Source organism: Pteropus medius, unplaced genomic scaffold, assembly GCF_902729225.1.
Source record: "Pteropus medius unplaced genomic scaffold, Ma_sr-lr_union100, whole genome shotgun sequence".
Lineage (NCBI taxonomy): Eukaryota > Metazoa > Chordata > Mammalia > Chiroptera > Pteropodidae > Pteropus > Pteropus medius.
In genome coordinates, this window is record NW_024355008.1 from 1,213,103 (window position 1) to 1,238,501 (window position 25,399).

Consider the following 25,399-nt stretch of genomic DNA (forward strand, 5'->3'; position numbering starts at 1 on the left):
AATGCCCAAATCCTTCCTAAATTATTTTAAATCTGTACTAATGGGAATTAAATTAATGAGAACTTAGCACATAATATAGCCATGAAAAGCAATAAAGATACATAATAAATTGTTTATTTGAACAAAAACTACATATAGTATATGTGTAAAAATAAATAAGTGCATATCTACATATATAGAATCCCCCTACACACCCCCGAAAAAATATTCTCTCTCCTAATCATCATACAAAGATTTCTAATATCTCCTAAATATGCATTTAAATTTTAGCAAATAATAGCAATTTTTCTGTGTGTATTAATATATTCCTATTATGTAATTTCTCCTATGATCTAAACCAATACACTTTGATAACAATTCAGCTACTTGTTGTCTTTCTGAGTAAATGTATCCTTTTTTTTCTACTTCAGACGGTGTTCTGGAAGCGGAGTATAGGGTGAAGAGACAAAAACCAGCCTTAAGCGTGCACAAGAAAGCACAAAGGCACAAGCGAGGACACTAGTCCTGATCCCAGAGGCAGCCAAGTCTAAATGTAAGTGCGAGAAACTATGGAGGGCGGCATAGTGGCCTGGCCACTGGTGGTCCACAGGGGAGGAGGCCGCGGAGATCACTGTCGGCAGCACAGGGTCGGTTGGCTGACACTCTGGTATCCGGCCTGCCTGCATGTCCTATCTCCTATCCCCATCTCCACCACTGCAAAACCGTTAGACCATTGCTACTAACGCCAGGTTCTAAAATCCTAGATAGTAAAATGCATGTGCAGAGTGTGCTTCTGGTGTTTTAACTCTAGGCATGTTGAATAGTCTTAAAATAATCGTTTCCATAGGACCTGACTAGGTTATCCAAGTGTTCACCAGATGCTAGCAGCTAGATTTTTGCAGAGGAAAATTGCTAACTTAAGCTTCTTTTCATGATTCAGCAGGGGGTTTTAAGTAATAAAAGATCTGGAGATTTGCAAAATAAATAATTCCAGTGCAAATGGGAAAATTAAAATAATCTTATCATCTCCTAGTCATATCTGTATGTGCTTTTCTACCATTATCAAATTTCTCCTAATTGGGTCAATTTTTTTCTGGCTGATATTTTATAGTTTTAAGTTATGAGTTGTAATGAAAAAAATGATTCCTTTCAGATGACTCAAGTGACATATCCTAAATTTTTCTAAAGACAATTTAGGAAGAATGAAACAGAGCATGATATAATAAATACAGTTTTATTCACATATGATATTGAATATATCCATAGAATCTTTTTTCCTTAATTGACCTATCATTAGAAGCAATTAAAATATAAAATACATCATTAACTTTCAAACTTTGATGGAAAATACCATCCATTTCTGACAAGTAGACATTATCTCATAGTATCCACAGCCACTCTATGCTTATTACTATTGCCTGGTTCTAAGTGTGACTTTTGGACACACAATTCAATATTTCCTAATATTTAGTAGTACAATGGCTTTTTTTAGTCTATATAATTGTATTTAGTAATTTAAAGAATGAATAGTTAAGATTCCTCAGATTTTTTGTTCTTGCCGGAAGTGCACTGGAACGGCAACAAAATAAAAGCTCAGCATCTAGCCCTGCACTTAATGTCACATGAGCACATCCGGTCTAAAATGAATTCATTCTCAATTCCTGGAGCAATTCAAATATGTTAATAATTTTCCTAAGATATCATATTTATCTACAGGTAAATTATTTTGGCTGGATTTCATTAAGGCCAGATGTTAATCAAATGAAATATTTATAACACATAACCATTGAATAAAAAAATATATGCTCGTTTAAGCAACAGGTTATAGGACTCAAGCCCATCACATATTTTAGAGAAGCTGATGCAGAAGTCATGAATTCGGTTAGTCATAATGTCAGCGTAGGGTTCTGAATACAATCCAGAGAAACTTTATAATTGTTGCAACCAATAGCAGGCTCAGCTTCTGGATTTTCCTGTAGCAAAATCTTGTTTCCAAGGGCATTGATGGGCTCACCTAGTAAAAAATTATAATAATAGTGTTAAACTAAATCATAAAAATGCAGAAGGTGGTTATTATAGGGCAGAGGAGAGGAATTGCTTGTAAAGTTATGTGAAAATATCAAAAATACATTTATTAGACTTTAAGAAAATTAAGCTTTGTTTTTAAACTAGGGTGCAAAAGCATGAAAATGTAAAGGTTACTCAATAAACTATTTTATTCAATGGTCAACAGCGATGATTCAGCAAACAAAAATAAAAATTACATTTATTCAACATGGTCATCAATTTAGGCAGGCCCAAAGCTTATACATGATAGTTTTCCAATAAAAATAACCAACTGAAAGTCATTTTTAAGAAAGGATTTTGACTGAAAAAAATAATAAAGAACTTTTTGAATGTATGTCTTCTCAGTGAAAATGAATTTGGCTTGTACTTAATTTCACATAGTATAAAATTCTAAATACTTTATGTGATTTTTAAGTTCTAGAAGAAATTAATTTGAAACAAAAATTAAAAATGACCTGAAAAATTTAATATGAAAACCATGATAAGGTTACAATTAGGGAAAATGGAAATAGATCATGATAACCCATCCTCTGTGTGCTCTCTAAAAGTAAAAGATGTGACTTTTTAAATTATTTTTGGATAATCTGGAATTTCCTTTCTGATCATCTTTTTACCTTCTAAAAATATAGATTCCTGAGTCATACATAGAACATAGCCATTTTGTTAGGCATATTTTATATTTTCCTCAAGTTAAATAACATATCTCTAAGTGACACTTAACATAGAAACAAACTCCTTTTACTCATTAAAATACCTAATGTGCCTTATACACAGCAAGCACAAATAAATATAGATTGAACTGAATTATTCCCACTTTCTGTTCAGAGATTAATGTGTCTCTTGGATTCACACTAGAGAGGTAGTATCTCACACATGAGAATTAATGAGCTACATCTGTAACCAAAAATAATCCATGGAAAACCTGCTGAATTGATCCATATCTGCTTTATTAATCAAACCCAGTAGAGAAGGGCTTTCTTGTGGTTGTACCATATTTCGGAGATAAATAGAGTGGGGAAACCACAGTTCAATTTAGAAGTTGTTTGAAAGTTTGAAGAACGTGGGGGTTTATATTATATGACAGCAATAAAGTCTAATCTTTAATGGTTGTAATTCTAACATATAGGTATATAAACGTCCTGTATGTATAACTTTACTGCAGAACATTATGACAATGGCCAAGAAGACCCAGCTATTTAATATGGAATTTACTTCTTATTGCCACTCTCTTCCTTCCTCTTTTTTTTTAAAAAAAATTAAAAGGATTTGCATTTTTTGGAGGGAGGGAGGTTTTTTTTTTTTTTTGGTTTTTCGTTTTTAAGCCAGCTTGGTATGAACAGCCTTTAGTTGAAGCAGATGGCTAGAAGTCAGAAGCCCCAGATTCTATCCTTGATTCTCCTACCAACTTGGAATGTGGCCTTGGGCAAGTCATGAGAGTAAATGTACAATAAAAGGGGTATTAATGCCTTACATGTGTCCGGTGCTTTATGATCTAACAGAGCACTTTCACATACAATATCTTATTTAATCTTTCCCACAGCCTCCTATGAGAAGTATGGCAGTTATTAACGAGTTCCATTATAGAAAGTAGGAATCTGAGACCGAGAGAAACTAAATCACTTGCTCACAGTCACGTCAATATCAAATGTCAGAGCTAGGAACAGACATATATTATGATTCCAAGTTAGCCTTTTGTCTTTTTTCCTCTACACCACACTGCTGCCCTCTGGTGCCTTCAAAGAGGGAATGACCGGAGCTGCACTGTCCAGTATGGTAGCAATGAGGTAAGCGTGGTGATTGAGCACTTGAAATGTGGCTAGTCGCAACTGAGATGTGCAGTGAATGTAAAACCCGTGCGGGATTTCTAAGACTGTGAATGAGAAAGAATGTAAAATATCTCATTAATACTTTTTATTGGTGCTAATGCTTTCGACATCTTGAGTTAAAGGAAAATATATTACTAAAATTAATCTCACCTATTTCTTTTAACTTTTTTAATGTGACTACTAGAAAATAAGAAGTCACATATGTGACTCACATTGTTTCTATTGGACGGCACTGCACTAAAAAATTCCATTGTTCAGAGCCCACAGTACAAATTTCACATTACTGGCCCTATTCATACACCTGTCTTGATGTGGCTGAAACAAATTCCAAAGACTCTGTCAAGCATAGAGCAATGCACATTATCGGCAATGATTCGGTCATTCTCACGTCTTCCACATTCAGGGTAAAAGTCAGACTTCATTAGTTGATACCTCAAATTGCTCATTCATTAAAACAGCTCATTTTATACTTGCTGAATGCTTGCTTGAAAGGCTCAGAGTAAAAGTATCACAGAAAGAACTATAAATTGTATTTATGGCTCTGTAGCACACCTTATTTTAAAATATGTTCCCATTAAACATTATGACTGAACGAAATATTGGACTATTAGGTGATATCAGCAATATAAAATTATAATTATATATAAATTTATTATAAAATACAGTATGTTTTATTTCCCCTTCCAACTCACTAAGATATTTTATATGTAACTCCTAAAGCAGTAGTTTTTTTTCCCATTTTGGAAAATCTAACTGAAAATCCTCAGGAAAAATGGATTCTTTTTTAGGAGGAAAAAAACAAAACAGTAACAAATAGCTCAACTCACGGAAAGCTAAGATCTATTCAGCATTTACTATTTAGACTCAAGCACTGTGCTAAGAGGTAGACCAAGTTATCTCATTTAAGGACTTGAAAATTAGCAACAGGGAGCAGAACCGAAGCTTTTAACCATTTACTATCTCGTACATTTCAGAGGGTTGCTTTCCTCTATATATTATACCCACGTGGAAATTATCTTAAATCTTTTCTGCAAAAAGAAAGGATGAAAACAAACAAACAAACAAACAAAACCTAAATCAAAACAACACTGAAAGTCACAAAATAGTGAGACTAAAAGAATATTGTAACTTTTTGCATAATAATATGCTATTTTTGCAGATAGAGGTTAAAATTTGTGTATATAAGCTAATTATATATTAATTTTAAAAAGACTTCAAAATATAATGTATAATTTGTTGCAAATTTCTTTTTTCTTATTATTTTATATTAGTTTCAAGAATACAGTATAATAGTTAAACCCTTATATAACTTATAAAGTGATCTCCCCGATTACTCTAGCGCCAATTTCTTAATGTTCTTGTTTACCTAAGAACAAAGAGAAAAATATTAGCAATAGCCAACTCTGGGTGGCAGAATATTACATATTTCTATGTCCTTCTTTACACTTTTCTGCAATAATTCCAGAATAAACATGTAATACTTGTATAATAAGTAAATAGAAAAATTATTGTAATCAACTCTAAAATTGAGTGCAAATGAGAAAGGCAAAAATTGTCTAGGGGGAGTAAAACACAAATTTTGTTCTCGATCACAAAATTTTAAAATAATTATACATTCTTTAGGTTCTTCTTTTCAGGAGTTATTGCCCCTCCTTTGATTCAAGATAAAGCAACCTATGGATTATTCAACTTCTCTAGACAAGGAAGGTGAAAATTGAATTGAGTTTTCTAGATTGTCCTGAGAAAGCAATTTTACCCTTAGTTGTGAACATGAAAGATCAAGGTTGTAATCTGAACTTTTAAAACTCAAAGTTGTTATTGCAGCAATGAGAAAAGCAGATCATTATGTAAAGTGCAGCTCTTCTACCTTAAAACAAACCGGGCCATCCATCATATCTAATGATGTCTGTTTAAAACAGACCTTAGTCTTAGTCCCTGAGATATGTAAAATGTCACATGATTATCATATAATCACATCTTTTGAGCTGGATAGAGTCTTAGGGATCCTAAAAACTGAAAAATAGAGATGTTTTAGGCATCCTGTTTAAACATTTATGGAGAAATATTTAGTATGATAACTTCTTTTATGAAAACTTTAAAATTTTACTACAAAGAAATCTCAGAAATGAGTTCTTTATGCCATTTAATCATTAAATCATAAATCCACAGACCATTGGAGCTGAAAGGGGGCTTCTAGATTATTTCACCCAATACCAATGTTTTGCAGATGATAAAACAAAGGAACAGAATAGTTATTTTCTCAGGAAAAAGTGAAATCATTATAAAATTTCCCAAAGAATCCAGGAATTTCTGGAAGCTTACCTAGGAAAGACTAGGTATTTCGAATCCTACCAGAACTTTTTAACTTGAATTTTAGTTTTGTTGTCAATTCTCCTATGTAAGGAAGAAAAATGCTAATATTGACTAATATTCATGTAATTATACAAAAAGCATATTCACAGTGAACACGTATAATGTGAAAACCAAAAATATAACAAAGCCAATGATTTCAAACCAAGTCACTAACTCATTACTCAGCTTTCTTTCTTCAGCGAATCAAATAATTTAAAGGAGCTTTCTTTGCCACTTTTCAGGCACAATTACCTATTATCATGAGAAATCGGCTACTTCCACAGCTGCTGATAGACCAAAGAATAATGGGACATTTATTCTTTGTGTTAAAAAAGAATGTCAAAATCCTTCTGATTTTATGCATTTATGAAAAATATGCTTATAATAAAATTATACGTATTAAAAACATATTCCTTATCCCCCCAAAATACAATCTACTATCCATTATAGAGACCATCCTAAAACAAATAATATTAAGCCTTTTTCTAAGTTCAGTGTCTGCCTAAGGAAAGTCATTTATTTGAAGGAAAATAGAACAGTGCTTGTATTTCTATTGTCATCTATGAAATAGGAACAACAGCAGTTTAAAAGTTGTTTAAAAATTAAATCAACTAATATTAGATGTCAAATGCTTAGTACAGTGCTTGGCCCATAGTTAACATTCATAGTTAACATTCAATAAGTGTCAGATATTATTATTAGTAGTAATATTATTATTATTTATAACACGATAACTCCTCCACATACACCCTTCCCTTCAATCAAACCAAATTCTTGACGATTGCCCACACTATTTCATGGCCCGATGCCCTAGCACATGCTGATCCCTCTTTCTAAATGTCCGTTTCCTACTTCATCTCCTGATGAATTCCTACCCATCACCCAAAGTTCTGCTCTGGAGCGTCCTCCTCTTACCTGTCTTCCTTAATCCCTATGCCTGACTTAGTTGCACTTGCCCATTTCCCAGGGGACCCTGCACATTTGCGTCTCCTAGTATTTGAGAACGTGACACTTTTTCACTTGATCCCTTCGCTTTTAAGACACATACACACACGACTGAAAATGCATCACACTCATTGCATCGCACGCATTTTTTATCCCTGCAAAAATGTCTGTTGAGATGAATGAACCAACTCCTGTATAAATAAATAGGGATTTTTTTTTCTTCATGAAGAGATATCAGGCTAAAATGTGTGTACCTAGAGGTCTCAGTTTTGAGGCGGCAAGGAGTGCAGAGTATGGTGGGAAAAACAGGAGGATACAACTTAGAATCCTGGGGCCACTCTCTGCCACAAGCCTAACCCTGTGTCTTCAGTGAGTCATTTAACTTCTCTGGACTCAGTTTTTTTTCTCGGCAAAATGAGTGGGTTGGGAAAAATATTGTCTAAGGACCCACCCAGCACCGACATTTATATGATGCTAAGTATTGGTTCATTTCAGTGGTTCTCAAACTTTAGGAGGCATCAGAATCATAAGGTAGGCTTGTTAAAACACTGATGCTTGTTCAGTAGGTCTGAGATAGTGCCCAATAATTTACATTTTTAACAAGTTCCTGGGTGGTACTGAAGCTCCTGTGGGGGACCGGAAAACCACTAATTTTGAAAACCACTAATTAATCTTCTTAACACAGGATTGTAGCACTGCCCTCTTGTCACTTGATGACAGCACGCCTGATAAACAAATTCACAATGGGATATTGGCAGATAAACCCAGGCTTCTGCAGGGCTGCTATGAGGTGGATTGGGCACTGTGGGTGAGTCTCAAGAGTGGCCACAGAAGGCAAATTTTGCTGATTTCCGCTGGCTGTAACAGTTTTTTGTTTTTATTTTTTAAGGCTCACCTTATGGGGAAGGGGCAGCCTGAGTTCACAATACTCCAGGGCACAGAAAACAAATTCCAGGGTTTCACTCATCTGCTAAAACCTGGAGCCGCTGAACTCACAATGGACCACAATTGCCATCTAGTGACAGCTTTGTGTTACTGCATCTAAACACTACAAAAATGTTTTCACTTGAAAACTTTTACAAAACTATGTTCAAGATGAGAACTCCTGACACAAGCTCTAATGTACTCTAGTCTTATCTACATTTGTATCTAGTTACTGTAAAAAGAAACATGTATATATCACTAACTATGTGCTAGGCACTATTCTAATACTTTATATGTGTTCAGTTATTCATAGCAGCCCAATGAAAGAGATACAATTATTATCTCCATTTTACAGACAGGAAATATAACCCCAGATATACCAAGAAACTGAGAAGCTTGCCTGAGGTTTCCCAGCCAGTAAACTGGTAGACTTGGGATTGAACCCAGACAGCTCCTAAGGAGATATTACTTTAGCCAGCCTTTCTTAAACCAGCAATTTAAAATACTTATTGAAACAATTGGTACCTGGAAATGGTCTTCAGTCCCCAGATATGGATCTGAAAATTTTTATAAAATAAAAACTAAAATAATTAAGTCATCTTATTCTTCCAAATGAAATCAATCCATGCGTAATAACTAAAGAAATGTTTCTACCTACACAAAGATACCATAATGCAGCAAAAAGAACACCAACTCGGAATCAATTTTCAACTTGCTATGCAATCTTGAACAAGTTACTTAACTTCTCTGGAGTCCGCTTTCTCCATCTATAAAGTAGAAAAATAGAAATTCAGCTTACATGGTTTGGGAGTTCCTTAAGGCTATATTACATCTTAGAGTAACTGCTCAAGTTATCCAGCAAATAGGATCACAATTGTAAACAAGGAGATAATGGGCAGTAATCATATTGTCTTTTCTCAAATTGTTCTGCATGTGAGGAAGAAGCTGGACAGCAGATTCTATCTCCTGGTCTATTGTCAAGAAGTGCTAACAGCAAATAACAACACTTGTGGAGTTTGCAGAGAACTGAAGAGCTCGACCAGGGAGGTCTATGTTTCACTTCTCTTTCTGGATGTTGTACTTAGCGGATGCATCTGAGCCCTACACTCCTGCCTGTCATGCCACTCAAAGGTCCTCAACAAATGTCTTCTGCAGAAAAATCACATCTTTGCTGATGGATTAAGGTCCAACCCCCCCTTCCCTGCCCCTACTACAGACTTCTTTTACCCTAGGTTTCTTCCTAGTCCTGGCTAATCCTTTTAGCTCATTATCCAAGACTTCTCAGTTACTAACCATTTCTTACCTCAGTAAACCAAACACTACAGGATGATTATCAAGTCAAAGTATTAGTGTTTGCTTTGCATTTGTGTTTGTGTAACATACTAAGACCTGCTTATATAAAGATTCATAGTAATGAAGAGAAAGAAACACATAGACAGAGTTAGAGGATAAAGAATAATCATTAAAATATAGTAGAGTGAAATATTAGTATCTCACTTTAATAGATTTTGTTGTCATTCTAAGTATTTCCACTTACTTACTCATCACGGCAAACCCAGAATTAGGCTAGATAAGTTTTATTACCAACCTTGTTTGAGAAATGAAGGAAATTGAAAAAGAGAAATTTTAAATAGCTTGAAAAAAAAATGAATGGTGGAGGGTCCACATATCCTAATTATTAGGCCTAAGCTTGCCCCACAATTATAATTTATTTTAACAATAAAATCCTGACATCAGATGACTGTCCTATGATACTTGAGTTAGAAAAATGTTTCTTGTACAAATATGGTAGAAATAAAAGATTAATTCAGCCTTAAGGATAGCAAAAACTCTTTATTAATTTACTCAATAGAATCTACTATGTGTACTGTTTTAGGTTTAGGGGACTTAGCAGTGAATGAAGCCAAAAATGGCATTCCACCTTCAAAGCTAACATTCTATTTAGTTGGAGATAATTCAGTAAACATGAAAACAAATAAATATGCAATACAGTTTCTGGTAATGAAGAAAAACCAAGTGAGGAAAAGGCGTAGAGAATGGTGGGGGCCTTAAGGGCACGGCTTTAAACTGGATGATCAGGGCAGGCTTCTCTGAAGAGGTGACATTTGATGAGGTCTGGAGGAGACCAGATTGTACAAAGATCTGAAAGGCAATTTAGGCAGAGGGTACTAGCTGCAAGTTGGAATTCCCAGGGTTGGGAGCTTGCTGGACTTGTTCCAAAGTAGCAAGGAGACCACTGGCACAGTGACTACAGAGATGGTGTCTGGGAAGAGGGCAGGACCAGATCATGTAGGCCTTGCAGACTATCTGTGGCAGGAGCTCAGAATTTACACAAGCTGGGGTAAGGAGGCCTGGGAGGGTTTTGAAGAGGAGAGCGGCAAAATCTCATCTATATCTTTAAATCATCACTCTGGCTTCTCTGGGATTAACCAAGGAGGCAGGGACTCCTGTTAAGGGGTTATTACAGTGGTCTAGACAAAATGCGATACCTTAGTAACGGTGACTAGGGATAAGTTTTCATGCAGAGATCCTAAAACTTGCTGATGGATTAGATACATGAGAAAAAGAGATATCAAGAACATCTCCTAGGTATGTAAAACAGTCAAATTCATAGAAGCAGAAATAGAATGGTGGTTGCCAGGGGATGAGGAGAGAGAAGTGGAGATCTGCTGTTCAATGGGTATACAGTGTCGGATGTGCAAGATGAATAAATTCTAGAGGTCTGCTGCATGACAGCGTGCTTACTATTAACAATACTATACTATACCCTTAAAAATTTATTTAGAGAGTAGATCTCATGTTATCTGTTTTTACCACAAGAAAAGAAAGAGAGAGAGAGAGAGAAAGAAGAAGGAAGAAAGGAAGAAGGAAGGAAGGAAGGAAGAAGAAGAAGGAAGGAAGGAAGGAGGAAGGAGGGAAGGAAGAAGAAGATAGAAGAAGGAAGGAAAAAAGAAGGAAGGAAGGAAGGAAGGAAGGAAGAAGGAAGGAAGAAGGAAGGAAGGAGAGAAGGAAGGATGGAGGAGGAGGAAGGAAGGAGAGAAGAAGGAAGGAAGGAAAGAAATAAGGAAGGAAGGAAGGAAGGAGAGAAGGAAGGAAGGAAGAAAAAAGGATTGTTGCTGTCCAAAGTAAGGTCAGACTTTAGAAACTGTGATAATTTTGAGAAACTAATTTTTAGAGAAATAGGATTAGTTGTCAACATTATTTTTTGTGAACATGCAATGTTATTTAACTATAGCTTTTCTCAAAACTTCAATTTAAAATGTGGTTATGCATTTATCAAAATAAATATTAACTTTAGGAAAAGACCACATAAACTCAGAATTTTGATGCAAAAAATGTTTTAAAAAGAACATCTCTTAAACTTTGAGCCCAAGCAACTGGATAAATAGTAATTTCATTTTCCAAAATAGGAAAGCCTAGGGTAGAATTAGTTTTTCAAAATTTATAACCCTCTAATTGTATGGGTTAATTTTATTTCAGAATTAATTTTTGAAAGGGAAAAAAATTTTTAATTCAAGAATCTTTAGGATATGTCACCATCTTTTTAAGTATGAGCCATGTACAGTAATAATGTTATTCTGCCACCACATGAGATCCCACTCTGAGATAGAATCCTGAACCAGACAGTCAGCCTGATCTGTTTCTAAATTAAATGTTCTTTTGTAAAATATTTTCAAAGACCCATGACTAAAGAATTATAAAGTTGTGCCTTCTGTTCAGGACACATTTATAAATATAAATATGGAAGCTTAGCTCTCTACTTTTTCAAGAAGTACAAGGTAAAAGTTCATGGTTCGGTTCAAAGGAATGTTAAATATAGCCAGGTGATTTATACTCTTGAGAAAGAAATGGTATGATGGAAATGGAGAAGAAACGTGCTGGATTTCTGAGCCAGTGGCTCTTTCATGGGAACCAGAGTTTTGAACTTCCAGGCACCTATGTTGTAAAAAGATTTGGGGACAGTGTCATCACATCACCCATGTGTGATTAATAAGGAAAAGAAAACACTTTGGGGATACAAAGACTTAGCCAAAATCACCAGTAAATCCAGGATAGAGCCAAAACCAAGTAAACAGTAGTTTTAAAATGCACACAGAAATTGTTTGACTCACGTGCAGACGAAACCGAAGGACACTAAATTCCAAAGAAATATAGTTCCTCTATCAGATCTACACTTTTATAGAGAATGGCTTTTTTTTTTTGACATTTTAGCTTGTCTGATGGATAGTAATTAGCTATGATCATTTTTATAAATGAAAAAGAGATACAATTCTAATGGCATATAAAGTCTGTAAAGTCAGGATCCTTTCTGTCTTCTTTATTGCTCTATCCTCAACAATTAGAATTGTGCCTGGCACACACATAACACCCAGCAAATCTTTGCTGAATGAATGAATTAAAAAAAAAAAAGCTTGAATAAATTGTTAAATCTAAGATAAGAAAGGATTCTCTTCTTTCTATTTTTTTTATGCAAAAAGCCATGTTGTCAGGTGAAAGCTAATAAAAATTAGAAGAAATTATTTCTCCCTAGGTGAGCAGCTCTTGTCTAATATACTATTTTTCTCTGGTGTCAGAGTTGAGTTCTCATTGCCCTAGGTATTTATATCATTCATTGACACTGACAGCATTATCAGATCTTTATCTTAGGTTCTTCCAGTGTTTATGTGGACTACATTTCTCGCCTATTCTTTTCACTCTTTTTTGAGGGGACATTACTAACCTGGACATAAACAAAAAAAGTTCAATAATTAAAAGGCTAGTAGCCCCAAAAGTTGATTTCTTTTTTCTGTCCACTCAAGTCCATCTTAAGATTCTGAGATCCCTGCCTAAGATTCCAACTTGCTTTAAACTTTCATTGGTTAAGTCACCCCTACCAGTTCTGACCTTGTGCTCAGAGACAGCCTTTTTTCCATTGCCACCATTCTATCTGGTCACAGCTATTGAGTAGCTATGGATGGAAATTAGGAAAGAGAGAAGAATAAGAAATAAAAGAGGAATTGGCTGGTACACATCATTTTAGTATAGTATTTGATGGGAAAGCAGAGCCTCACCCTTCTTACAGTATAGGCTGGCCTGGGATCTAGTCTGAATTTTAGCAGTAGTTATCACTCAGCCTTGAGTAGGTCAGCATGAATCTGTTTCTGTGTCCATTGTTCTTTGAGATACTAGATTCTTTTAGAAATGTATATAAGTCCTACTAAAATGAGAAAATGAAGAGGATACATTTTAGTAGAAAGCCAAAGAGAGATAATAAAATAAATTTTTCTCATCTTCCTTTTGGGTGACATTGCACTTTAAAAATAAGTATGGGGAAGAGCCCAAGGGAGGAGCTTCAGTTAGGCCAGTTTACTTACAAGCAGAATTTCTTCTAGAATACAAGAGCCTTTGGCAGACATTGGTTGGCACAATCTTCCTAAAAGGTAAAAGCCTTTTTTTCTTTGGTGGGTTTTAAATGATACTTAAGAGTACCAGACGAATCTTCCAAACCATAGCCAAAAGCAGGTTAATCCAAAATGTACAACATCCCCAGCCAACTCAAGATCAACAAAAAAAAAATTAGGCCTAAAGATTACAGGATGTTAATTATGAAACAAGTCCATGATATTTACGGCTTCATAAACTAGGCAGAGCTACTCTTGAGCGTTATGACATACCCCTTGCATTGGGACAATTGCTTATACAGTTGACCTTTGAAAAACAGAGTTTGAATTGCAGACTTATACACAGATTTTTATCAGTAAGTGTACAGTCAGCCATCCATGTCCCCGGCTTTTGCATCATGGATTCAACCAACCATGGATCGAAAACAGTGTTTTCTATCTGCAATTGAGAGTCTCTAAATGCGGAGGGCCAACTGTATGCATTGTTCTACACCATTTTATATAAGGAACTTGAGCACACATGGATTTTGGTATCTGCAGGGGGTCCTGGAGCCAATCCCTTTCAGATACTCAAGGACAACTTAAATTTGGGGGAAGTCAAAAGTTACATGGGGATTTTCAACTGTGCAGAGGTCAACATCTCTAATCCCCGTGTTGTTTAAGGGTCAACTGTACTTGATTCTGTATCATGTACCATATTGAGATTAGTCACAATTTATCCAATAGAACCATGGTTCTCAATGTTTAGTAGGCCTAAAAATCAACTGGAGCAAGCTTGTAGAAAATGTGGCTTTCTGGTGGCCACCACAGACCTATCTAGTCAGACTCCATGGGGGAGGAGACTAGGAACAAGGAAGGCCAGTGAATAAGATGGAGATGGTCTGTACACCACACACTGAGAATCATTGCACTGGAGTCTGGAGGGAGTTCCATGAAGTCAGGACTCTCCATGCAACTCATGCACTGAGACTGGAACCTGGTAGATACTCAGAGAATACTTAATGAATGAAAAGCAGTTAGCGTTTGTGGATGACAGGCACCTTTTAACTCATTTAATCCTTACGATAAAGAACTATTATTAGCCTTGACACTTGCTGAGCACCCTGTCTTCACACTGTCCAGAGTATCACATGGCTGGCTTCTTTGTTACGTTCAGCTGCCACCTCCTCAGAAAGACTTTCTCAGACTGCCTAGCTAAAGTAGCTTCAATTCCACTCCCATCCTATCACAGAATCTTGTCCTTTTTTTCTATAGCCTTTGCCTCTATTTAAAATTATCTGGTTTGGTTTATTATCTGGTTCCCTCTACTAAAATATAAGTTCCATGAGAACATGAATCTTACAGATCTTCTTTGCCACTGCCTGACCCACAGTAGACACCAAGGACATATTTGTTAAATGAATGCATTTAACAAATGCATAATAAATGTAAAGTAAGTGAGTTGTATTTGTTATATACTTTCTAAGTTCTGTCAGAGCTTCCAAATTTTTTTATGGTAAGTGTAAAAAGCAAAGAAAGACTTCTAACTCAAAAATGTCCTCAAAAGGATTTCCTAATCTACCCTGTCCCAAGTCACAGTGTGGACATGAGGAAAAGGGAGAAGCAAGTAAAGGTTAAAAGGTAAAGTCTGGGTGTATTTTTCACTCTGTGACTTTAGTATGTTATTGAAATTAACTCTTAGGACATCAGGCACACCATGTTCAAACATAAGTAAGAAACACATTCCAAGATCAAATATACATGATTTTTAGATCAACCAATATTTTTATTAGCCACACAATGACTCTACTTTACTAGTTTAGAAAGTAGTATCTACATGACACCAAAAGAGCTAGTTAAATCAGTGAAACTCAAGCCAATTGTTTCAATAGTAAAAACAATGGATAGACCAATTCACTCAAAATGGTGAATGTTTCAGAATCATTGATCATTTTACTCTGTGCCAACAAAATCAAAATTAGGAGCTGACTGTAGACTTGGGAAAGAGAAAGAAACTCATTTTAAATGGTATACAACATGGATCGAAACCATGGTTCCTTTGAAATGGGACACTTGCTAGTCGACATTATATCAGGGCTAACCAAACTCCTGCAGAATTCTGACCATAGATGATGATCCATCACCTCCTCTTCGTTCATGGTTGTGAGTCTCAGACAAACAAGAGCTAGAGCCGAGGAACTGCTACTGAATGAAGCTTTTTGTTCCAAGTAATTTTTACCACTTCCACTAAAATGCAAGACGGTGAATGTTGTCAGTGCTGTTGGATAGCACATACTAAAAATCAACTAGAAACAACAACAAAAAAAAATGTTTTCCTTGTTTTATTTTGAGAATCTCTTTTCGCTATGATCATGCAGGGAGTTAGCCAGACATGGGTTGGCTTCTCAGAGAATGTGGATAGATCATGAGAAAATCTTTCCATTTTTGAGGACTTGCTCATCCCGTATCACATCCATTTCAGTCAGTCGTTGAGGCTTAGTACAAAACTGGAAAGTACCAAAGTAGATGCATGTAGTTGGCCAAGGAGAGTGCAACCCATAGTGAGGTCTGTTCTTAATATAGGAAGGCAAGAAAGATCCTTTGCAAAAAACTTCATCTAAGAAGAATTTTACTGCCCTCCCATATCCTCCCCCCACACATATTGAGAAAGATTTGATCAGAATTTTTTAAGATAGAGAGGAACCTGTTTTCATTCTAAAAATTTCCAAGTGCAATCCAGTCAAGAACAAAGATAGTTTCTACATTCACTATCCAAGTCCTCAAAACCATCTAAGTTAACTCAAAGCCAGGTTTAGCACATTTTGTTTTCCATTTTGTGAGCAAAACATGATTTGGATTACAAATTTCTCTGAGGTTCATGCATAGAGCTGAGAGATTCTGTCATTTCCTTATCAGAAGCAGCAGGAGAAATTCCAAATATGAAGAATCACAGAGATTTATTGCCTCAATTCCCAGCCTGACATTTGGCTCAGCACAGAGGGTAAGCCGCCAAAAAGAAGTCCTTTCCTAAGGTATGAAAGGAGTTGGCTGCTGGCGAAGTCCAGACTTGGGAGTGACACAGATGGGGGTTTGGGCTTTTACACAGCCGGCAAAACCTACTCTGTTTGAAGTCAGATCAATTGATTTCTTGAACATTTCAAATAAGCAAAATTCTGCGGGAAATGGAAGCCAGATGAATTTTTAACTCAGGAGTTCCTTGGAAGGCAGGCAGAAAATAATCAAACAACATTCTCTAGTTTCATTCTGGCTCTCCTCCTAGACTCACTGTCCAGAACTATACCTCCAACATGTATGTAGGGACGATGATTGAATAAACTTGGGGAGGGGTACAGTTAGAAATTTATTTAAATAGTAATTAAATGTACTTAGTAATTTAAATTTATTCAAATAATAATTTAAATTTATTTAAAGAATATTATTTAATTAAAATTAATTACCAATTTAAAAATATTACGTTATTTGGAAGAGCCTCCAAAACATTCTGGAAGCATCTATCGTATACCAGGCACTACGTTGGCAATTTTCTAAATAACTCTCTGAGGTAGTTTGTTTTTATTTTCACGGCACACCTGAAGAAATTCAGGCTCATTGAGATGCAATGATTTGCCAGAGTCCACAATAATTATAAGTGGAAAGGCTGAGATTGACTTATTAAAGGAGTCCCCATTTAATCCTCAGGGTTGAAATCCAAATGGAAAGAATCTGATTTCTAAGTCTGTTTCTTCTTTACTAGCTATTACTAGTTTTCACCTCTTCACATGTGGTACAGAAATAAAGCAAAGCTGGAACTACCAGGTCAGGAGGAGTAGTTGGCAGTTGTGTGCATGCCAGAAATGCCACCATGCCAAGGAGGTCAAGCAATTCTCCCCCTGGGAACTCTAAGGAGAGAAGGAAAGGGTACTCCTCTCTCTTCAATAAGCTGTGGCTTCAGACATGTAGAAAAAATATAAGAAACATGGAAAAAAGAAAACATTCACCCTGCCACACCCTGCTGGAACCTTGTTAACACCTTATTCTTTGTACTTATGACTTTCACAGAAGATGACATCTTTCTTTCCTCTTAAATTTATATACGCTGCCCCCAGTTTTCCTGGAATTTTTATTAAGAATTCCAGATATTCCAGCTTTGGCTAGCAAGGAGCAGATACATACCATGTTTGGTACAGCCAGCATCTGAAAACTTTTCTTCTGCTTTCTTCAGCTTTTTTCCCATGAAACTGTCCCATTATTGGTTTTGATGTACTAATTATGATCATATTTCCCTTTCCAGAAATCTCATTTGCAAGATAAAGAAAGAATAAAAATGGCAATAGGTAGTCATTCTGCTATTTTGTCAGTTTTCCTCAGCTCCTGCCTTTGAACTGCCTGCTCTGTTTTTTTGGGCATTTCTGTGTCAGCAAAGAAAATCGTGTACATTTTAGCATGGGGTTTTTTATGTGTATCTATGTAAATCAGGCCCACCCCTAACATGTGTGATGCTTTGGGCAAGAGTACAAATGGAGGCCCACATTCCATATATTTAAATATTAAAAGTTCTAAATCAAGCTAACAAAATATTAAACCACTTATGTTCTCTCCCTCTGGCTTGGCAAATATACATTAATAACAACCTGGAAGGCCACATTCAAATTTAGAATTCTCGGACTTCTGGAAGAGCTGCAACAGCATGCAGAGGCTCAGGAATTAAGCCTACCACAGGTTTATTCATTCCCACCTCCAGCTCAGCAATGGACTATGACAGGTTTGACAACCATCAATGTGAACACCCCATCTGCTCAGCCAACTCCATCCACAATCCCTAACAAACAGCTGCTCCCTGATCCCACATTAGACCCAGAGGTGCATACTCCAGGGAACAGTTCATCTCAGGAGGCTGAATCTTGAGAAAAAGACCGCGTAGGCACTGGAAAGAGCTCGAGGTCATGTAGATAGACAATGTCAGGGTCTTGCATAGCCATAGCATTGTCTAGAAGAGCGTGGGCTCTGGATAGCACTCTCCTTTGGCTCCTCACCACGGCAGTTAGAGGAGGCAAAGCTTCAGGAAGGTCAGGGTAGAGGCCTTTCTTGGCCCGATCTGAGTGGTAGTTGGAATTAATGTCCCCTTTGTCGTAATGGCTAAGTGAGAACTAAACTTATTAAGTGGACACTTTTTATCCACGGCTTCCAAGTAGCAGTGAACAGTATCTCAAAAGAAGATTTAGAACTAGAGGCTTAAGATCCATAGTTTTACATAAGGCAAGGCAGCTGTGCCTCAGTATCACTGAGGATTATGCAATTTGCTCTTAGAATTGCGAGTGCAGTCATTTGATTTCTTGCTCCAGTTTCCATGGTTGAAAGCCAATGAAGAAACAGAATCTGTTAAATATTCAAAAGGAGATATCATTAACAATGAATTATTATCCAACATGAAAATAACTTTAATTAAAAAGAGGGAGTACAAGCACATACTTCATTGCTATAAATCTCTTCAAAAGATGAAACAACTGGGAGGCAGAGAAATCTATTCTGGGAGATGGGAGGAGTGAGGGATGGGTTCCTTGGGTTTCAACTGAGGTAGGCTGTGCTTCTCCTGTCAAACTCCTTGGATCCTCTCCTGTCTCCATCAGTGACATTAACAATAATAACAGCTGATACTTATCATTACTCTGCGTTAGACCTCATTCTAAGCACTTTACCTATATTTACTTTTATCTGCATAAATATCTGTGAGGTAGATATTATTATTATCCTCATTTTGTAGAAGAGGAAAGTGAAGCATAAAAAGACTTTTTAAAAAAATCGAACTTCACAAGGTCATGCAGGTAATAATTTTCAGAGCTCAGATGTGACCTCAGGGCAAGTGCACCAGAGAGTGCACTCAGGAACAGGGTCTACTGCTTCTACCTCCCAGGGACTGGCCAGCTCAGTACTGGCCACCCTTCACTCTGCCCTGCTTCCCCAAGTAACCACACAGTTACCCCTAGCATTTGTTGGTGGTTTGACCTGGAAGAGTGGTTGTCTCTTTGGCTGATCTGGAACTTTCCATTTCCTATAGGATGAGAACAGCCTCCACTTTCTCGGGCACAATGGCCGTCACTCACCAGAGACCAAGAAAACCATAACAGCCCCAAATTCTCTCAATACCTAACTGGACTTTTTTAAAAGAGAATTTTGTGTATGACAATTTATTCTCATATCTTTACATTTCACAAAAGATTAGGGATTATGTCTTATTGTTATTTCCAATTCCTCTTAGAGCTCTTTACATATAAGAGGTATTCAGAAATTTTTAAATAAATAGTTTTGCTGTATTCTTCAATAACCCTGAGTTTTGATCTGGCAGCTCAATGAATAAAAAGAGCAGAACAATATTTGTAAAAAAATAAAATTCAATCATTGTGAGTGGGTGTGAATAAGGAAAGTATGTGCCAGAGTCTGTTAGATATTCAAAGTTCCTATTCAATGAGGTGATAAGGTAGAGTAAATCAGTGCTTAGACACTGGAAGCGGTCTCCCTGAGTTCCAATTAATTCCAGTCCTGCTACTTACTGGCTACGGGACTTTTTTAACATGTTATTTAAACCCTCTGTGCTTCCGTTTCCTGATAGGTAAATAGGAATGATTAAGATAATAGTTTCCAGTTCAAAGAGATTAGTAGTTAAATGAATTAATCAATATAAAGTGCTTTCAACACTGCCTGGCAATTAGTAAGTCCTCCATGAATGTTAACTGTCATGACAAACCATCCCATAATTTAAGCACAAATATTGTATTCCTCAGTGCATAAAATAGTTCTATTTTAAAAGGGATTGATAAAGGAGTATTTTCTCTTCATTGTTACTAAGAGAACAGTTATTTTTAATAATAATAGTTAACGGGATACAACCAGGAATGTTGGAATGTATACCTGCTGCATTAGCCACTAAGTGTAGGCAATATAATAAGTTGCACCATGAAAATATGGCTCACAGAGACATGGTCTTGGTTACCACAGAATCAGCTGACTCACTCCCCTTCTCTCTCCTCTGAGCAGGTTTCACCCTTCTGAGAATACAAGGAAAAGGAACATCAATCTTAGCTCCAGTCTGCTATTCAAACAACGACAAACATTTAGGAAATAAACCACCGTTCCCAGACCAACATCTCATTCATTCAGCAAAGGGAATTTACAGCAGGGCTACAATATACAAAATGTTCCAAAGCATACAGACCAGTTTAAATTCTTTTTAGACTCCACATTCCATCTTTCATTATCTTAATCTTTGCTGTACAAACACTTCCCAACTCCTTCCCAGGCCATTCTTCAAGGTGAAGCATGGAGCTCTCATTGTACTACACTAGTTACTGTTTACTTCACTGACATGTGGTTTTCTCATTATAATATCATTAACATAAGGCAAGGATTCCTGTTGGCAAGGTAACCAGGGATTTGCTTAGTTGGTCTTTTAATTCTTTTTGCTTGTATCCATGTTCTTGGCTTCCAGGCTAAGAATGTTAACCTTTCATAGTTTCCCCTTATTTCTTTTGTATATTTCTCCATACAGTCTCATTGATCTGTTACAGTTTTCTCTAAATTTATTAACATCTTTTATTTCTACTGGGTATCCTCAATACTTTTCTCTTCTCCAACACAATAAATTTCTTATCTGATAACTGCTCAAAAGCATCAAAATTACATCTTTATTTCAAAAAAGTGTTTCGAACATTGTTCAATGCAAGCATTTGTATATCAGAGGTTAGCTTAACTAAGCCAGAACAAATTATTTCCTTTAAGGATGATTTGTGTATGGATATGCCTAAGTTACTAGAATTAGTTGGTAAAGATATATTAATATCTTGTTGAATCCTGGAACTACGGTAATAATAATAATTCAAAGTTATATAATGCTTATCATCATCGCTACCCTTTACTGAGTTTCTGCTAGTTGCTAGTTAATTATCAGACATTTGTTATCAAATATGATCCCAATAAGGATTATTATTCCCATTTTCAAGGCTAATAAATGGAAGTTTCTAAGGTTATACGGCTGGTAAATGGCAGAGCCAAGATCCAAATTCAGGTGGCACAAACTCCCCAGCTCACAGGTCCTCTTTATCCTGCAAGCCACCTCTTAGCTCATGGTCCCCAATCACTGCAGCACACTTGGGAAGAAAGAATTGAAACTCAAACAGCTCAACTAATCCACACATTCAAGGCTGGGAAGCCAATTATCACTAGAATTAAGTGGGACATAAAAACTAAATTTATATTCCTAGTTCATTGTACAATCTTTAAAAGATATCTCATTTTCCCATAGTGTTTTCCTTGAGAAAAAAATATAATACATCTTGAGGGGAAATGTGGTGCTATTAAAATTAATATTTACTACCATAATTGAACTCAACTTTTGGAGCCAATGCTACTGACAGTTAAAGATGATGTCCTCTGGGGGAGGGAGACTCTGTCGTGATCCCACATTGCATATTTGTGTAAAGCATTAACTACTTTGCTTCTTTCGAATATTTTTGTGTGTGTACTAGCTCAATAATAATAAGCGTAGTACTGTGATACCTTCAAAGGTGTCTCCCTCAAGCCTAAAACAAGCCATGGTTCATCTTCCCCCGTGGGTTTGGTCCCATAACAAAGAAGCTGACACCATTTACAATACAACCCCATTCATTCTCTTTAGAGATTTCTTTCTCTGATGATTTGGAATCTTACCTATTTACCACAGTTTATTAATCCTGAAACTCCTCAGACACAAGGTTCTCATTTAATATTTAACTTTGGCACAGAGACATTTCTAAGTTTCTCCAGCCCAAAACTTGGAAAAAAGCTAAGGAAAAGTAGCCAGGAGAACTCTGCAACAATATTTTTTTTAACTTCTTGTGTCCAGATTTAAAAATACATACATTTATCTTTTCTTCAGGAATAGCAATAACTCTGAGCTGACACAATTGTTAATAATGTTCTTGGTAACAGCTGGTAGACCCAGAAAGCGGGGAGGGGGAGAAAAAGAAAGAAAGAAACCTCAAATACCTCCCATTTACCAATAATGACCTGGCTCACTCTTTAAGAGGATTAGGAGTGTTTCTTTCATAAAGTCACATTTCATTAGGGTGAACATTTTGCTCCGACCCAAATATATTGCAGCCCATCATCACCATTTCAGTTGATTATCAAAATGCAGATCTGCATATAACAAATGCTGCCACTGGGCCTCTGAATCACGATGTTCAGACAAAAAAAAGAAAGAAAGAAAGAAAAAAAAAAGGAAATGCATGATATTACAGAAGACAAAGCAGATGTCCCAAAAAAAGGAGTAAGAGGTAAAGATAATATGAATGATAATAATGACATATTTCTCAGAATGAGTTAGCGTGAGAAACCAACACTAGAAGAACAATTTCAAATTCCAGGATCCGTGAGAAGAATGTTGCCCCATCCTCCTTTGAATTGTGATATAAGGAGAGTGTCATAAATTGTAAAATACAATGGAAGCTCGTCTGCACAAAGCTAAAATTTGTTTGAGACTGGCACACAATTAATTTCATTTCAAATGAGATTAACTATTATTAACTATTTCAAATAGCTGAAAATTTTACTTTTTTCAAACTGAAAAAGTAATTGCTGACATTAGGTAAATTAATAGCAGAATTATAAGGGCAAAATAAAAATTTCTTTTAGCTAAAAATGTCCCATGTTCCTGGATATGAGGACACCACAAATCCAAACTCTAGAGAGCTAAGCAACTCCAAAAGAGACTTTTTTTTCTTTCCACAATTTTTCCCACAATCAAGCACTAAACCACCTGGTCTGATGCTACACTACTGAGAGGACCACATGAGACTCACAGCTTGTCATCTGCCATTGGCAGAGTGGTACTTTCAGGTGGTATGGGAAGCAGCACATCAAGAGCTGACATTTATGAATCACTAGCCACCAGGCACCCTCCATTCAAAGCATAGTATATGGGAAAACTTCATTCACTCCTCATAACATCCAAGTGTAATATGTATTGCTAGTTATCACCATTTTTTAATAAGTGAAGAGTGTAAGGTACAGAGAGGTAAGTAACTTGCCCAAGGTCACACAGGCCAAGAGTGGCAGAGGCAATATTTAAACCTAAGCGTCTGGTTTAAATCCCAACGTGTAACTACCCTGCCATGCTATGTCTCACACTTACCATCCTCCTGTCAGCCTACCCAACAGACTTCTCAGTAAATTGCCTTCTGAATACTGATACAAAATGTTAGTGTGTGGTCCCAGCTTGGTGCTGTGGTCTCACCTTAGTGTGTGGTCCTCAGACCACACCACAGCCCTTATCCTTCTTGTTGCCCCAGCCTCTTGGCCCACCCAAGTCTTCTCCTCTTTGAGGGGTCACAACCTCAGAAACTCTCCATCTGCCCAGCCCTCCATTCCAATTCGTACCTTCTCATGAGATAGTGACTTCCATTAGAGAATAGCTAAAAGTTAATCTTATAAGAATTATTAACACTAATGTGTGAATGACTTAGTAAGATTACTCTATCAGAAAGTATTTGCATTTCAAAAGAGGGTTTTATTAACTCAAATGAATTATACAAGAGAGGATTTTGTTATTTGGTTGTTTTTGTGGTGCCTGTGGTATAAAGAGCACAGCATTTGGAGTCAAAAAGAAGTTGAAATCCTAGTTTTGTCAATATTGGTTATGTAAAGTTAGGCAAATTACTCAATATTCTGTCTCCGGTTCCTTATCTACTTTTTTAAGAAGGCAATAACTCTTCATAATAGTGTTATCACAGTTGAATGAGATAATGTATGTCTAGCACCTAACACTGCCTAGCATATGATGGGCATGCGATTAACATTAGTCCGTATTCTATTCTTTCTGCACTTTCCAGAACAGTAGAACTGTGGAGCTAATCCCTGATATAGACTGCCATCATTTTACCAGGGAAACTGGATTGACGAGTCTTCTTATTGTTAGTAAGGACAGATATTCTGCCATCTGCCTCCTTGGCAACCTGCCCCCACTCGTATGCTCGCTGGAAAGGAGAATAAGTCAGCAGGAACTTTGGAAGGCTGGTGAGACTGCAGCTTCTCTAAAGACCAATGTTCACGATATTGGCATTTTGAATTATATGCCAACAAGGAATAGCCTGATTTTTAAAGAGATTAAAAATCTCTTTAAAATCCCAGCACCAAGCTGGGACCACACACTAACATTTTGTATCAGTATTCAGAAGGCAATTTACTGAGAAGTCTGATGGGTAGGCTGACAGGAGGATGGTAAGTGTGAGACACAGCATGGCAGGGTAGTTACAGGTTGGGATTTAAACCAGACGCTTAGGTCTAAATATTGCCTCTGCCACTCTCAGCCTGTGTGACCTTGAGCAAGTTACTCGCCTCTCTGTACCTTACCTCTCTGTACCTTGCCTAAAAACTTATCCATTCACTCAACAACATTATTTGTCAACTACTATGTGCCAGCCACTGGAGAAACAACACAGTGAATGAGACAGGTCAGGTTCCTTCTCTCACAGAGTTTAAAGACAATAGCAGGGAAGATAGACAATGAGTACATTAAATAAACAAGATAGTTTTAGCTACTGAGAAATGAAAATGAGGCAGTGTGATAGAAAATGGCCAGATTTGGGCATTGCCTCCTCCAGAGTGATTAGAAAGGGATGGCATTTAGCCAAGATTTGCATGATATGAAAAGGAGTCAGCCTTGTGCTGAGCTGGGGAAAGACCATTTGGGCAGAGAGAACAGCATGCGCAAAGGCCCTGGCAGGAAGAAATTGGTGAATAGCAGAAGAGAGATGGTCAGTGTGTCTGGCCCTTAATCAACAGGTAGAGGTGGAATGAGTGTCAGGCAGGGACCAGATGAGATATCGATCTGTAAGCCACAAAAGGAGCTTGAATTTTATTCAAAGAATGATAGGAGAGTTTTCAGCAGAAGAGTACTATGCTCTGATTTATATT

General features: G+C 36.7%; 1 protein-coding gene across 2 annotated transcripts in view; it reads left to right on the top strand.

Moving 5' to 3' along the window:
• Positions 1–25,399, top strand: part of COL8A1 (collagen type VIII alpha 1 chain) — a 135,162-nt gene that overhangs the window by 81,578 nt on the left and 28,185 nt on the right. For both annotated transcript variants that reach the window (XM_039856946.1, XM_039856945.1), the window contains exon 2: positions 411–532. The gene's annotated coding sequence lies outside the window, so the exon portion shown is untranslated. The remainder of the gene's footprint in view (positions 1–410; positions 533–25,399) is intronic.